The sequence below is a fragment of the Salvelinus namaycush genome, chromosome 11 (assembly GCF_016432855.1).
Source record: "Salvelinus namaycush isolate Seneca chromosome 11, SaNama_1.0, whole genome shotgun sequence".
NCBI lineage: Eukaryota > Metazoa > Chordata > Actinopteri > Salmoniformes > Salmonidae > Salvelinus > Salvelinus namaycush.
This window is the reverse complement of record NC_052317.1, coordinates 25,440,187-25,457,292: the sequence shown is the minus strand read 5'-3', so window position 1 is coordinate 25,457,292 and position 17,106 is coordinate 25,440,187.

Sequence of the window (17,106 nt, the reverse complement as noted above, 5' to 3'; positions counted from 1 at the left end):
CCTCAAATATTCAGTGTATGATATATCATTTTGTAGCTTTGAGTTTCTACTTTTATCCAATATAAAAAAAACACAATTTCAAATGCTGCTACATAAGACCAAATCCAGGTGGTGAGTCACATATGGCTGTCATAGCAAGTACTGTCACCAAGCGGGTCTTTGTTTGAAACATATAATCAGATAGATTGTCAGTCACTTTACCCCTGAAAACAAAAGGCTTGGCATAATTCTGTTTACAGCGGTAGAAAAGATAGCAGAACGGTCTCAAGTGCTGTTCCATCCACGGAGGAAGGATGAAGTTGAACAAGCTCCATTTGCCTTAGGTAAGCACCGTGCTGCCTCTTTATCATGATGTAATCTGCTGATTAAACATTACATTCTAAGGGAGTTGGACAGGGACTCAATGTCGACAGCGACATTATGAGCAATGGAGAAAACCCATCACCCATACCTACAGGCTTTAATTAACTAAGATACCAAAATCTGCCTCTTGTCTCCTTAGTTAATCGAATAGCTGCTGAATCGTTTAAAGAAAATAATGAAAATAAAACTAAGTGAAGGCCATTACATCTTTTGATAGGAAGGATGATGAAACACTAGGGGTTAATAAGATAATAATACCTTGTCTAAATGTTGACTTGACATTTGATTTCAAATCAACCTTTGGCTCTCTTAGGTGCATGTTGTATTGAGTTTCTATACAAACATCCTGAGCCAACTCCAGATAATTGTATGTTAATTTGTCATTAACCTCTCTAGGGTATGTGGGACGGTAGCGTCTCACCTCGTCAACAGCCAGTGAAACTGCAGGGCGCCAAATTCAAAACAACAGAAATCCAATCATTTAAATTCCTCAAACATACAAGTATTTTACACCATTTTAAAGATACACTTGTTGTAAATCCAGCCACTGTGTCCGATTTCAAAAAGGTTTTACGACGAAAGCACAACAAACGATTATGTTAGGTCAGAGCCAAGTCACAGAAAAACAGTCATTTTTCCAGCCAAAGAGAGGAGTAACAAAAAGCAGAAATAAAGATAAAATTAATCACTAACCTTTGATGATCTTCATCAGATGACACTCATAGGACTTCATGTTACACAATACATGTATGTTTTGTTCGGTGAAGTTCATATTTATATCCAAAAATCGGAGTTTAGGCGGGACGCTACTGTCTCACTTGGCCAAAAGCCAGAGAAAATGCAGAGCGCCAAATTCAAATAAATTACTATAAAAATCAAACTTTCATTAACATTTTATGGCTGCAGGGGCAGTATTGAGTAGCTTGGATGAAAAGGTGCCCATTGTAAACGGCCAGCTCCTCAGTCTCAGTTGCTAATATATGCATATTATTATTAGTATTGGATAGAAAACACTCTAAAGTTTCCAAAACTGTCAAAATATTGTCTGTGAGTATAACAGAACTGATATTGCAGGCGAAACCCTGAGGAAAATCCAAACAGGAAGTGGCTTCTATTTTGAAAACTCCATGTTCCATAGCCTCCCTTTGCTGGATTTAAAGGGATATGAACCAGATTCCTTTTCCTATCGCTTCCTCAAGGTGTCAACAGTCTTCAGACATAGTTTCAGGCTTTTATTTTGAAAAATGAGCCAGAGCGATAACATCTCGTCAAGTGGTCACATGAGTTTTGCTCGCGCAACAGAGTTTGGACAGCCATTGTTTTTCCCTCTCCTACTGTGAAAGACATTTGCGGTTGATATATTATCGATTATATATTTTAAAAACAACCTGAGGATTGATTATAAAAAACGTTTGACATGTTTCTGTGGACATTATGGAAACTATTTGGAATTTTCGTCTGCGTTGTCGTGACCGCTCTTTCCTGTGGATTTCTGAACATAACGCGCCAAACAAATGGAGGTATTTTGGATATAAAAATAATCTTTATGGAAAAAAAGGAACATTTGTTGTCTAACTGGGAGTCTCGTGAGTGAAAACATCCGAAGATCATCAAAGGTAAACGATTCATTTGATTGCTTTTCTGATTTTCGTGACCGAGCTACTTGATGCTAAGTGTACTTAATGTTTTGTCGAGCGATCGATAAACTTATACAAAAGCTTGGATTGCTTTCGCTGTAAAGCATAATTTCAAAATCTGACACGACAGGTGGATTAACAAAAGGCTAAGCTGTGTTTTCCTATATTGCACTTGTGATTTCATGAATATAAATATTTTTTGTAATATTTATTGAAGGTAGCGCTATGCTATTCAGCGGTTGTTGATGACACTTATCCCGTTAACAGGATTGCAGCCATAACAGGTTAAATCACACATGAAAGATACTAAATTAAAGCTACACTGGTTGTGAATCCAGCCATGTCAGAATTCAAATAGGCTTTTCGACAAAAGCAAACGATGCTATTATCCGAGGATAGCACCATAGTAAACAAAGAGAGAGAAGCATATTTCAACCCTGCAGGCGTGACACAAAACGCAGAATAAAAAATATAATTCATGCCTTTGACGAGCTTCTGTTGTTGGCACTCCAATATGTCCCATACACATCACAAATGGTCCTTTTGTTCGATTAATTCCATCTATATATATCCAAAATGTCCATTTATTTGGCGTGTTTGATCCAGAAAAACACCGATTCCAACTTGTGCAACGTGACTACAAAATATCTCAAAGGTTACCTGTAAACTTTGCCAAAACATTTCAAACTACTTTTGTAATACAACTTTAGGTATTTTTTTACATAAATAATCGATAAAATTGAAGACGGGATGATCTGTGTTCAATGCAGGATTAAAACAAACTGTAGCTAGCCTTCTCGTCACGCGCCTCTAACAAACAGTACACTTCAAGTGACCCTCGTTCAAGATGGCCATACTTCTTCATTACACAAAGGAAAAAACCTCAACCAATTTCTAAAGATTGTTGACATCCAGTGGAAGCGGTAGGAACTGCAAGAAGGTCCCTTAGAAATCTGGATTCCCAATGAAATCTCATTGAAAAGAGAGTGACCTCAAAAAAAAAGAATCTGAATGGTTTGTCCTCTGGGTTTCGCCTGCTAAATAAGTGCTGTTATACTCACAGACATGATTCAAGCAGTTTTAGACACTTCAGAGTGTTTTCTATCAAAATCTACTAATAATATGCATATCTTATCTTCTGGAGATGAGTAGCTGGCAGTTTAATTTGGGCATGCTTTTCATCCAAAATTCCGAATGCTGCCCCCTACCCTAGAGAAGTTAAGCAGGTGACCCTCAAAATGCGTCTATCTTTCTTTACTTGACAGAGTTATTAACTTTATATTCTGTTCTTAACTGATGTACGCTAGAGTATGCAAGGGACAATTATTCAGGTAGGCAATGCCAACAGAACAGTGAATGAGGAATGCCTTGCGTTGACAACACATAGAAGCTATTCCATTATACTGTGTTCCAAAGATGGAGTGGGTGAGAGTTTAATAAAATTGTTTCTCTCCTTGCATCACTTATTGAATTGAATTGCCATCCTCACTAAAAGTGCTACCTGCCTGCCCCGGAATGGCTGCTAGGATACAGAAGTCAGGAAATGCACAACACATTAATTAATGACAGAGCAATGAAATATGTGTTAGTGGATACATTGCGTCCCTACTGACTCTTCTCCTGGAGGTGGGGGACAGTACACTTCATACTGGTATATATGTTTGCTTCGAATGGGGGAGACCTGAAGACTTTGTTGTGTATATTTGTGTGAGGCTCCCATACACATTATTAAGAGTTGTATTCTGTGCAAGGACAATAGTTCACCGCTGCTGTTATCTTTCAGTAAGAGCTCAGACTCCTTTTTATGATTTACAGTGGCTTGCGAAAGTATTCACCCCACTTGGCATTGTTCCTATTTTGTTGCCTTACAACCTGGAATTTAAAAAGATTTTGGGGGGGTTTGTATCATTTTATTTACACAACATGCCTACCACTTTGAAGATGCAAAATATTTTTTATTGTGTAACAAACAAGAAATAAGACAAAAAAACAACATAACTATTCACCTCCCCCTAAAGTCAATACTTTGTAGAGCCACCTTTTGCAGTAATTACAGCTGCAAGTCTCTTGAGGTATGACTCAAAGCTTGGCACATCTAGCCACTGAGATTGTTGCCCATTCTTCAAGGTAAAACTGCTCTTGCTCCTTCAAGTTGGATGGGTTCCGCTGGTGTACAGCAATCTTTAAGTCCTACCACAGATTCTCAATTGGATTGAGGTCTGGGCTTTGACTAGGCCATTCCAAGACATTTAAATGTTTCCCCTTAAACCAGTCAAGTGTTGCTTTAGCAGTATGCTTAGGGTCATTGTCCTGCTGGAAGGTGAACCTCCGTCCCAGTCTCAAATCTCTGGAAGACTGAAATAGGTTTCCCTCAAGAATTTCCCTGTATTTAGTGCCATCCATCATTCCTCCAATTCTGACCAGTTTCCCAGTCCCTACCGATGGAAAACATCCCCACAGCATGATGCTGCCACCACCATACTTCACTGTGGGGATGGTGCTTTCGAGGTGATGAGAGGTGTTGGGTTTGCGCCCGACATAGTGTTTTCCTTGATGTCCAAAAGCTCAATTTTAGTTTCATCTGACCAGAGTACCTTCTTCCGTACGTTCCATCTTGGCACGTTTGTTCTGGTGCCATATTCTTTCAATTTTTTATAGTAGATTTAATGGTGCTCCGTGGGATGTTCAAAGTTGCAGATATTTTTTATAACCCAACCCTGATCTGTACTTCTCCACAACTTTGTACCTGACCTGTTTGGAGAGCTCCTTGGTCTTCATGGTGCCGCTTGCTTGGTGGTGCCCCTTGCTTAGTGGTGTTGTAGACTCTGAGGCCTTTCAGAACAGGTGTAAATATACTGAGATCATGTGACAGATCATGTGACACTTAGATTGCACACAGATGGACTTTATTTAACAAATTATGTGACATCTGAAGGTAATTGATTGCACCAGATCTTATTTAGGGGCTGAATACATATTTAGGGGTGAATACATATGCACACACCACTTTTCCGTTTGTAATTTATTTTTATTTTACTTCACCAATTTGGACTATTTTGTGTATGTCCATTACATTTACATTTTACATTTAAGTCATTTAGCAGACGCTCTTATCCAGAGCGACTTACAAATTGGTGCATTCACCTTATGATATCCAGTGGAACAACCACTTTACAATAGTGCATCTAACTCTTTAAGGGGGGGGGGGGGGTTAGAAGGATTACTTTATCCTATCCTAGGTATTCCTTGAAGAGGTGGGGTTTCAGGTGTCTCCGGAAGGTGGTGATTGACTCCGCTGACCTGGCGTCGTGAGGGAGTTTGTTCCACCATTGGGGTGCCAGAGCAGCGAACAGTTTTGACTGGGCTGAGCGGGAACTGTACTTCCTCAGAGGTAGGGAGGCGAGCAGGCCAGAGGTGGATGAACGCAGTGCCCTTGTTTGGGTGTAGGGCCTGATCAGAGCCTGAAGGTACGGAGGTGCCGTTCCCCTCACAGCTCCGTAGGCAAGCACCATGGTCTTGTAGCGGATGCGAGCTTCAACTGGAAGCCAGTGGAGAGAGCGGAGGAGCGGGGTGACGTGAGAGAACTTGGGAAGGTTGAACACCAGATGGGCTGCGGCGTTCTGGATGAGTTGTAGGGGTTTAATGGCACAGGCAGGGAGCCCAGCCAACAGCGAGTTGCAGTAATCCAGACGGGAGATGACAAGTGCCTGGATTAGGACCTGCGCCGCTTCCTGTGTGAGGCAGGGTCGTACTCTGCGAATGTTGTAGAGCATGAACCTACAAGAACGGGTCACCGCCTTGAAATTACATGACATTACATGAAATCCAAATAAAAATAAATTCAAATTACAGGTTGTAATGAAACAAAAAAGGAAAAATGCCAAGGGGGATGAATACTTTTGCAAGGCACTGTAGGTTCTGGTCTTTTTTATTCAAACCTGCCTATGCAACTTGTATATATTCTCAAAAGAAAACAATACATTTATTTAACCATCTAATACTTTACATTCCCTCTACAAACTCTTTCTAACTTCTAATATTGTACAATCAATCATATTTATTTCACAGTTTTTCAAATCTGTACCATTTGAGAGTCAAAATCTCCTTCCCTGAAGCAGCTGTGGTTCCGAAATAGCCTCTAGTCCACTATGAACTGACAAGGATGTACAGTACTGCAGTGGTTGTCCATTAATCAGTCATGTTAATGTGTCCTCTGGTCAGTCCAGACACCCTGGTTTTATTTATAGATGACCAAGATGATGCAGACAGCCATTCTCTAAACCCTCAAAGTCACTTTTCTGAATGAGGAAATTCATGAAGGGCCATTTGCTTTTGTTGGCCATAATAACAAAGGAAAAAGGTAAACATCAGAGTGCATTAAGTACACTAAGATCACAAAACATAGTCATAACAAAGCATAGGGAATTGTCAAGCAGAGAGAGTATTGAAATAATGATCTTACAGTATACTGCACTGTACTGTACAGCATTATGAGTTACATAAAAAAAAAATTGTAAATCTTTGATTGGAGACACAGGATGTTGTCTACAAACGTTCAAGCCTAGCTCGATATAATTCAGAAAGGCTTACCCATTTCCGTTCATTTATATTTTTTAAAGATAGCATCTCGCTAATTGTTTCTCCATTGGGTGGTTGAAGGTAATTTCCATGTAAAAGGACTCATGAGCGCCAACATATGAAGTTCAGGGCCTCCCGAGTTGCGCAGTGTGTGGAATAATGTGAATGTCTGAATGAAGACTGAGAAAACCTATTTGGCGCATGGGAACATGTCATTTTGAGAAAATGGCCGAAAAAAATAGGCTAATGAAATCAAAATGTACTTTCCATAAATAAGACCATTTATGTCACATTAACTAAACTCTTATTCATATATTACTTCTAAATTGACAAATAAACATAAAATATACCTTTTACAAACACATTAGCATGTTTAATACATTTGTTTCAAGCAATAGAGCATATGCTTTGATTACTGGTCTGTTGGGAAAATATACAGTTTTGGGCAAATTCTCATATCACTTTGCTCAATTTTCCGTATATAAGGATTTTGTATGGGTGTTGAAATGTGCAGAAAATGTATCAGTTATGCCTGCCCATATGTAAGGCCCTCTTTGAGTTGTTGCTGGTGCCACTTTATTTTCTTGACTGTGTCATGGGACCTGCGCCTACGCTTGGCACACTCCATTGAAGCACCATCAGCTCTTACAACTCCTCTCTGATTGCTTCCAGTGTCACCAAAGTGCTGTCAAGACACAATTTGTCCATCACATTTGATATAGCAAAACAGCTTTGGCCCACAAAGACAGTTTTGGGGCATTGCGACCATATTACAGAGATCAGGCATTCATTTGCATTCTGGCTTCCTCCGTGCTTCGTTCTTTTGAGGCGGTTATCATTTGACATCCTATGATATACAAGTACAATTTTCTGTGCAACCTCTCTAATAAAACATGTATGGCCTCCATGGTTTTTGTGACTGGGTGGATCTTCACCATTTTTCTAGGGCTCGCTGGTACCAGCACCAATGCATACACCTATCCCGTAGTTTGAAGTGAATCCTCTTGTGCCAAATGCCATCGAAGGATACATGAATGTCTATAATGGCATCCTCATCCTCCTTCTCTACTCTGCTATGTCTGGGTCTATATCTGCACATGCTCTTCTAATTATCTTTGCAGCACTCTCCATTGACTGTAGCCCTCTCTGAATCTCTGCAACTAAAGTGGGGGGGGGAAGTACTTAAGATGTCTGTCAACATACAAGTCATAACTGCAGGACTAAATATCAGCATGTTACCCTATGTAAATATTTGCATATCAGCATGTATTTACTTTATGTAAAGCTAATTTCTCAATCATCACATTAGGCTACAGCCCTATGACGCTGTAGGCCTATGTGACAGTCTCATTGTATAGTTATGTTTTCTTATCACTCTGTTTTATTCACTCTAAATACATTTGCTAGAGCAAGTAAATAAATACTATTTATGCACAGCAAGTCACCTGACAAAAATGGGCTACTCTCCCTTTTTATTTACCTGTCATTCTCCTGCCATGTCTCTGATATGAGCTGAGATGCAAGGAAGGAATCCCTTTGCTTATTTTCTTTAGAGTTGCATAACCAAGTCCAAGTTTGTGGGCAAGAAGAACCATCCTCATATTTATATAAAATGCCACATCTCCCCTAGAGCACTCCTGCAGCCTGGAAGAAGTGTAACCACTCCTAAATGCATCACGATCAATTTCACAGTGTGCACATTCTATCATGACAGAATTACAGAAACCCTGGTTGGTGGGATCAGCTGATCGAGGCAATGTGGCAGTACAGGTAGAGGAGGAAAAGGAGGTAGCCGGCAGCAGCGTGTCGAGACGCAAATTAGTTGAGATGAAAATGACAGCTGGCAGCGATCAACCAGACAGCAGCCAACCAACAGTGGCTTTTATCCACATTTCACAAATAAACCAACTTGTATATGAATTGTCGTAAGTGTCTAAACACTGGACAAAAAATCACCATAGACCCCAACCATCAGGCACATTTTTCTTTCATTCATTGCTTTTCTCGCATTAGCTAACTGAGATCACCTATTTTTATTCACATACTGTAGGTATATTCTCAGAGATTTTCTCGCTTTGTCTCCCTTTACGTGGATTCTTCGCGAGAGACAAAGAGGTGCTGCGCGGCACGTAAGGCATTTTAACCAATCAGGTTGCCGGGAAGGGCCTTTAAATGCCAGTAACCAATCGGATGTCAGGAAATTACTCATCTTTCAGCATAGTCTACCAGTCCCTGTCCCTGAAAAACATCCCCACAGCATGATGCTGCCACCACCATGCTTCACCGTAGGGATGGTGACAGGTTTCCTCCAGACATGACAGGCCAAAGAGTTCAATCTTGTTTTCATCAGACCAAAGAATCTTGTTTCTCATGGTCTGAGAGTCCTTCATGTGCCTTTTCCTGAGGAGTGGCTTCTCTCTGGCCACTCTACTATAAAGGCCTGATTGGTGGTGTGCTGCAGAGATGGTTGTCCTTCTGGAATGTTCTCCCATCTCCAGAGAGGAACTCTGGAGCTCTGTCAGCGTGACCATCGGATTCTTGGTCACCTTCCTGACCAAGGCCCTTCTCCCCAAATTGCTCAGTTTGGCCGTGCGGCCAGCTCTAGGAATAGTCTTGGTGGTTCCAAACTTTTTGGTACCCTTCCCCAGATCTGTGCCTCGACACAATCCTGTCTCGGAGCTCTACGGACAATTCCTTCGACCTCATGGCTTGGTTTTTGTTCTGACATGCACTGTCAACTGTGGGACCTTATGCACCTGAGCTCAATTTCGAATCTCGTAGTAAAGGGTCTGAATACTTATGTAAATGTGATATTTCAGTTTCCATTTTTAATACATGTGCAAAAAAAATTTGAAACCTGTTTTTGCTTTGTCATTATGGGTATTGTGTGTAGATTGATGAGGGGGGAAAACTATTTAACCCATTTTAGAATAAGGCTGTAACGTAACAAAATGTGGAAAAAGTCAAGGGGTCTGAATACTTTTCGAATGTACTTTATATACTTACTTACATCGTTTTTCCACTCTCTCCTTTCTTTTTCCACTGCAGACAAAATAGCTTGGCTCGATCAGTGCAATGCACTCCAGGTAGATAAAACATTTTGTCCCCTCAGAGCCCCTTAGCCTCTCCAAAAGGTTGCTTCCATTTAGGAGGGGGGTTATCTAAGCTAAAATGACTCCTCCACAGAGGCAGGGAAGTTCAACGCCACAGTAGGAGGGTCCGGCGGGAGATGCTCCCACTCTCTCACCAAACCTTCCTAGTCTCTCTGCCTAGTTTTGATAACGCAGGGTTCAAAGGCTCTGTTTTGTAGAGTTAACCGTGAGGACAAAAGAGTGTATTTACTTGTTTTGTCACTGCTGTGTTTTTGCCCTTATATCTGAGTGTTTATGTGTGGTAGGAGAACATGTTTGGCCTCTGCCTACACCTACACACTCATATTCACACTCACTGCACAGAGCAGCAGTAATTAAGAGGGAGCAGAATGCCAGTGAGGAGGAGAGGATGAAAAATGGGATGTGTCGGGAAGAAATATACACCTTCACTCTCACCTCTGCTCTCTAGTCCCAAGGAGAACTATACTGCAATTACAAGACCTGCTCTATAGGACAAATACCAACACCATCTCTGCTGGGAAAGAAATAAACATACCCATTTGTTTTGCATATAATTTACAGCTTCAGATCTGAAAATACTTCCAACCGAGTTGATGTTTCCATTGCTTATTTACTGTGGTGATCATGTTGCAATTTCACAGCATGGGCCTATGTGTAATACAGATGTTATTTAAAAAACAATACCTTGTGTTCCGTGGCTAAATACATAGAGATTTCCGTTTATGTGCACAATAAAACATTTACAAAGCTGCTGCTTATTCCGCTACATACTTAGCTGTTTCTCAGTGCTCCACTCGCTGCCGCTCCCGCCTCCTTGATTGGCTGCTGCTCGTGCTCTGCTACCACTTCATCCCCCTCCTTAATTGGAGATGAATGTACACAAAAGACATTGTCAACATGTTCCAACTATTGCATTCCATGCCTCAGTAGGCTATTAACCTGTCTAGGATAGGGGTTCCGCTAGCGGAACTCCTCCCACATTCCACTGAAAAGGCAGAGCGGGAAATTAAAAATTTTTTTTTTTTGAAATATTTAACTTTCACACATTAACAAGTCCAATACAGCATTTGAAAGATAAACATCTTGTGAATCCAGCCAACATGTCCGATTTTTTAAATGTATTACAGCAAAAACACCACGTATATTTATGTTAGCTCACCACCAAATACAAAAGAGGACAGACATTTTTCACAGCACCGGTAGCATGCAGGTAGCATGCACAAAGCCAACCTAACTAACCTAGAACCAACCTAACTAACCTAGAAACAACTCCCTCAGATGACAGTCCTATAACATGTTACACAATAAATCTATGTTTTGTTCAAAAAATGTGCATATTTGAGCTATAAATCAGTTTTACATTACTGCTACCATCATAGCTACCATCATAGCTACAGTCAGAAATAGCACGGGAGCAGCCAGAGTAAATAGACACCAACGTCAACTACCTAATTACACATCATAAAACATTTCAGAAAAATATATGGTGGATAGCAAATGAAAGACAAAGATCTTGTGAATATAGCTAATATTTCCGATTTTCTAAGTGTTTTACAGCGAAAACACAATATATCGTTATATTAGCTTACTACATTAGCTAGCACACAGCAGCATTGATTCTAGTCGAACGGTAGCATAGCACAGTTCGACAGATATATGAAAAAGCATCCCAAATTGGGTCCTTATCTTTGTTGATCTTCCATCAGAATGTTCTCCAAGGGGTCCTTTGTTCAGAAACGTCTTTATTTCGATCCAGAACGAACGATTTCCCTCTTGAATTAGCAAGCACACTGGCAGTGCGACGCTAACCTCTCCATCTTGACAAAATTCTTGCGTCGCATCACGTCTAAAGTCCAGAATAAATTTCAATAATATAATTAAACTATATTGAAAAAACATACTTTAGGATGATATTGTGACATGTATCGAATAAAATCGAAGCCGGAGATCATATTCATCAATAAATACGGTTTTCCAGGAGGCGATACCAGGTCCAAATTCGCGCCTCCCAACAAAAAATAAATGGCGGTCCTCTCAATCAAAGAGGTTGTATTCAACCCCTGAACGAGATAATCACCTCATTTCTGCTCTCATTTCCGCATGACACCCAGGGGAAGGCGTATGGCGTGTTTCTACAGTCATAAGTGACGTGCCCTTTTATAGACAAGCTCTTGAAGAGAGGACTCGATTTTGGAAATCTCACTTCCGGATAGGAAATTGGCTGTAAAAAGAGTTCTGTTTCACTTAGAGAAATAATTAGAACTGTTTTAGAAACTAGAGAGTGTTTTCTATCCAATATTAATAATAATATGCATATTGTACAAGCAAGAATTGAGTAGGAGGCCGTTTTAAATTTTGAACGATTTTCCCCAAAAGTGTAAACTCCACCCCTAATCCTTAAGAGGTTTTAAGCACAATTTCATGTTAGTTAGGCTACATGCATCTATTTACATGTTGTACACAGAAGACTTGATTTTTTACTTTAGTTTATTTGGTAAATATTTTCTTAACTCTTTCTTGAACTGCACTCTTGGTTAAAACTTCTTAAGGACAGGGGGTGCTGTTTTCACTTTTGGGGAAAATCGTATCCAATTTAAACGGCCTCGTACTCAATTCTTGCTCGTACAATATGCATATTATTATTAATATTGGATAGAAAACACTCTCTAGTTTCTAAAACCGTTCTAATTATTTCTCTAAGTGAAACAGAACTCTTTTTACAGCCCATTTCCTATCCGGAAGTGAGATTTCCAAAAGCGAGGTCTCTCTTCAAGAGCTTGTCTATAAAAGGGCATGTCACTTATGACTGTAGAAACACGTCATACACCTTCCCCTGGGTGTCATGCGGAAGTGAGAGCAGAAATGACTTGATTATCTCGTTCTGGGATTGAATACAACCTCTTGGAGTGAGAGGTCCGCCATTATTTTTTTTTGGAAGGCGCGAAGTTGGACCTGGAATCGCCTCCTGGAAAACCGTCGTTATAGGTGAATATGATCTCCGGCTTCGATTTTATTTGATACATGTCACAATATCATCCTAAAGTATGTTTTTTCAATATAGTTTAATTATATTATTGAAATTTATTCGGGACTTTAGACGTGATGCGTTGGAGGAATTTGTTCAAGAAGGAGAGGTTAGCGCCGCACGGCCAGTGTGCTTGCTAATTCAAGAGGGAAATAGTTCGTTCTGGATCCAAACAAAGACGGTTCTGAACAAAGGACCCCTTGTACAACATTCTGATGGAAGATCAACAAAGATAAGGACCCAATTTGGGATGCTATTTCATATATCTGTCGAACTGTGCTATCGCTACCGTTTGCCTTGAATCAATGCTGTTGTGTGATAGCTATTGTAGTAAGCTAATATAACGAAATATTGTGTTTTCGCTGTAAAACACTTCAAAAATCGGAAATATTGGCTGTATTCACAAGATCTTTGTCTTTCATTTGCTATCCACCATATATTTCTCTGAAATGTTTTATGATGAGTAATTAGGTAGTTGACGTTGGTGTCTGTATTTACTCTGGCTACTCCCGTGCTATTTCTGACTGTAGCTATGATGGTAGCAGTAATATAAAACTGATTTATAGCTCAAATATGCACATTTTTTGAACAAAACATAGATTTATTGTGTAACATGTTATAGGACTGTCATCTGAGGGAGTTGTTTCTAGGTTAGTTAGGTTGGTTCTAGGTTAATTAGGTTGGCTTTGTGCATGCTACCTGCATGCTACCGGTGCTGTGAAAAATGTCTGTCTGTCTTTTGTATTTGGTGGTGAGCTAACATAAATATACGTGGTGTTTTCGCTGTAAAACATTTTAAAAATCGGAAATATTGGCTATATTCACAAGATCTTTGTCTTTCATTTGCTATCCACCATATATTTTTCTGAAATGTTTTATGATGTGTAATTAGGTAGTTGACGTTGGTGTCTGTATTTACTCTGGCTACTCCCGTGCTATTTCTGACTGTAGCTATGATGGTAGCAGTAATGTAAAACTGATTTATAGCTCAAATATGCACATTTTTTGAACAAAACATAGATTTATTGTGTAACATGTTATAGGACTGTCATCTGAGGGAGTTGTTTCTAGGTTAGTTAGGTTGGTTCTAGGTTAGTTAGGTTGGCTTTGTGCATGCTACCTGCATGCTACCGGTGCTGTGAAAAATGTCTGTCCTCTTTTGTATTTGGTGGTGAGCTAACATAAATATACGTGGTGTTTTTGCTGTAATACATTTAAAAAATCGGACATGTTGGCTGGATTCACAAGATGTTTATCTTTCAAATGCTGTATTGGACTTGTTAATGTGTGAAAGTTAAATATTTCAAAAAAAAATTGGGGGGAATTTCCCGCTCTGCCTTTTTAGTGGAATGTGGGAGGAGTTCCGCTAGCGGAACCCCTATCCTAGACAGTTAAGGGCAGGGGGCAGCATTTTCACTTTCGGAAAAATAGCATGCCAAAATTCAACTGCTTGCTACTCATCCCCAGAATATAAGATATGCATATTATTAGTAGATTTGGATAGAAAACACTCTGAAGTTTCTAAATCTGTTTGAATCATGTCTGTGAGAATAACAGAACTTATGTAGCAGGCAAAACCCTGAGGACAAACCATTCAGAATTTGTATTTTTTTGATGTCACTGTCTTTTCAATGTGTTTTCTTAGAGACACCAGATTTCTAATGGACTTGCTTGCAGTTCCTACCGCTTCCACTGGATGTCACCAGTCCTTGGAAATCAGTTGAGGTTATTCCTTTGTGTAGTGAAGAAGTAGGGCTATCGTAAATGAGGGTCACATGAAGTAAATTTTTTGAGAGAGTCACGTTACGAAAAAAGTTGCGTCAGTTTGTTTTCTTTTTGTATTGAACACAGATCATCCCGTCTTCAAATTTATCGATTATTAACGTTTAAAAATACCTAACGTTGTATTACAAAAGTAGTTTGAAATGTTTTGGTAAAGTTTACATGTAACTTTTGATATATTTTTTAGTGACTTGGCGAAAGTTGGAAGCTGTGTTTTTCTGGATGAAACGGTCCAAATAAATTGACATTTTGGATATATATCGACGGAATTAATCGAACAAAAGGACCATTTGTGATGTTTATGGGACATATTGGAGTGCCAACAAAAGAATTTCGTCAAAGGTAAGGCATGATTTATATTTTATTTCTGCGTTTTGTGTCGTGCTTGCAGTGTTGAATTATGCTACTCTCTTTGTTTACTGTTGTGCTATCATCAGATAATAGCATCTTATGCTTTCGCCGAAAAGCCTTTTTGAAATCTGACATGTTGGCTGGATTCACAACGAGTGTAGCTTTAATTTGGTATCTTACATGTGTGATTTAATGAAAGTTTGATTTTTATATCATGTTATTTGAATATGGCGCGCTGTATTTTCCCTGGCTATTGGCCGGTGGGACGTTTGCGTCCCACCTGCCCCAGAGAAGTTAAAACGCAGATACAAATAGCAGTTATAGGGCCTGTGTGTTGTTAAAACGCAGATACAAATAGTAGTTATAGGGCCTGTGTGTGAATAAAACGCAGATACAAAAAGCAGTTATAGGGCCTGTGTGTGAATAAAACGCAGATACAAATAGCAGTTATAGGGCCTGTGTGTGATTAAAACGCAGATACAAAAAGCAGTTATAGGGCCTGTGTGTGGTTAAAACGCAGATACAAAAAGCAGTTAAAGGGCCTGTGTGTGAATAAAACGCAGATACAAATAGCAGTTATAGGGCCTGTGTGTGATTAAAACGCAGATACAAAAAGCAGTTATAGGGCCTGTGTGTGGTTAAAACGCAGATAGTTTTTTTCCCCAGTGCATAACTGAAGTGGGGAGTTACATGTAGTTATCTAGACAGCCTATCAAACAGAAGCAAGTCACAGACAGACACAGTCTTATTGGCGATGTAATGTTCTTTTTTCATCATCATTGCAAACATTGGCTGTAGCAGGAAGCAGATAGGCAGTCCAAGCAGTAGTGTTCTTTTTCAGCAACTGGCTACTGGCTTCGATATGGTAGCATCTATAACGACTAGCCTACATCACCACACAAGACGCCGATTGTTTTTGCTCCAATGCAATGTGTAGGGACTTGGTCCTGCTTGTGCAACTGCAATATCCGTTACAACATACAGAGAAGGTTGTACCCTTCATAATATAGCTATATATTTTTGGGAATGTTTGTTCAAATCCCCGCAGGATATTTATTTCAGCTGTTCAGAAATGTGAGGCAGAGACAATGGCTACATCATCATGTTTCAGAAGAGGGTGAGTAAAGAGAGAATATGTATACTGTATGACAATATCAAGAGATTGGAATCCATAAAAGCAGCAGGAGACTGACCCAATGATAATTGGGTAAAAGTAGTTTTTTTGTATTACCTGTATTGCAGTCACAGTATGATGAGGAACATGTGTGACATACGATTGACAACAAGCAATGCTAATGAGACAGGGACAGAATATTCGGTTGTCAAATTGAATCTTCTGTTAGCATACTTTCTGTAAAGGAAAATTTGATGCCATCAGAAAAATACATCTAGCTGGAAACGTGATCATTTATGCATTGATTGTGAATGGGAAGTTCAGTACAGGATGTATTCCGTGATATGATATGTGTTACAAATATTTTTTGAGAGTATTTTCTGTGGTCGGATGTGATGTTCCTATATCTATGCTGATGGAGAAGTACCATCATGGGCCAAACTTTCAATGCATTCTATTAAGGCTTGTGATGTTTGTCTGGATGCTTCAACGATGTACTACAGTCAGACTGTCAAAGGCAAGCCACAATCATCCAGAACAAACCAACTGGATGGAGAAAAGAGGGCCGGGTGTACAGAGAGGAACATCTACAATATATCCCACAGTACAGAAAATTACCTCACAAGCCAAAAAGAAGTCTCTCTCCAAAGCAAAATCTCTCTTCAAAACCGCTCCTCCCCGGCACCAATCTGAGGGCAACAATCTGAGGTTAGAGCACGCACAGCGGACAGAACAGAAAAGTACAGAAGTGCACTGCACAATAACATTCAGAGCGATCTAAATGCTTGGTGTTAACCAATGTGTTATGGTGTAGCCTAATGAAAGTCAGGCAGAAACACCATTCATTCCCCCTGGTGAGTCCATTCTGTGAACAGAATGTCATAATAACCCAGCTTCTGTTCTCTGGGCTGCTGCTACACCATCCAACACCCTCGCCTTTCATAATGAATGAAACAGGCTTCAATAACTGACTCCAGCCTCCCAGCCAAACAGAGAATTAGATAAGAGGACACCAGGACACTTCAGCAGCCGTCAAAGGAGATGCCAATCACATTAGCTATAGGACTGTGTCTGTATCTTTTCCTTGATTTTCTAATAAAAGACACTGAGACACTATAGACTATACAATCTTCCCTCTGAGGA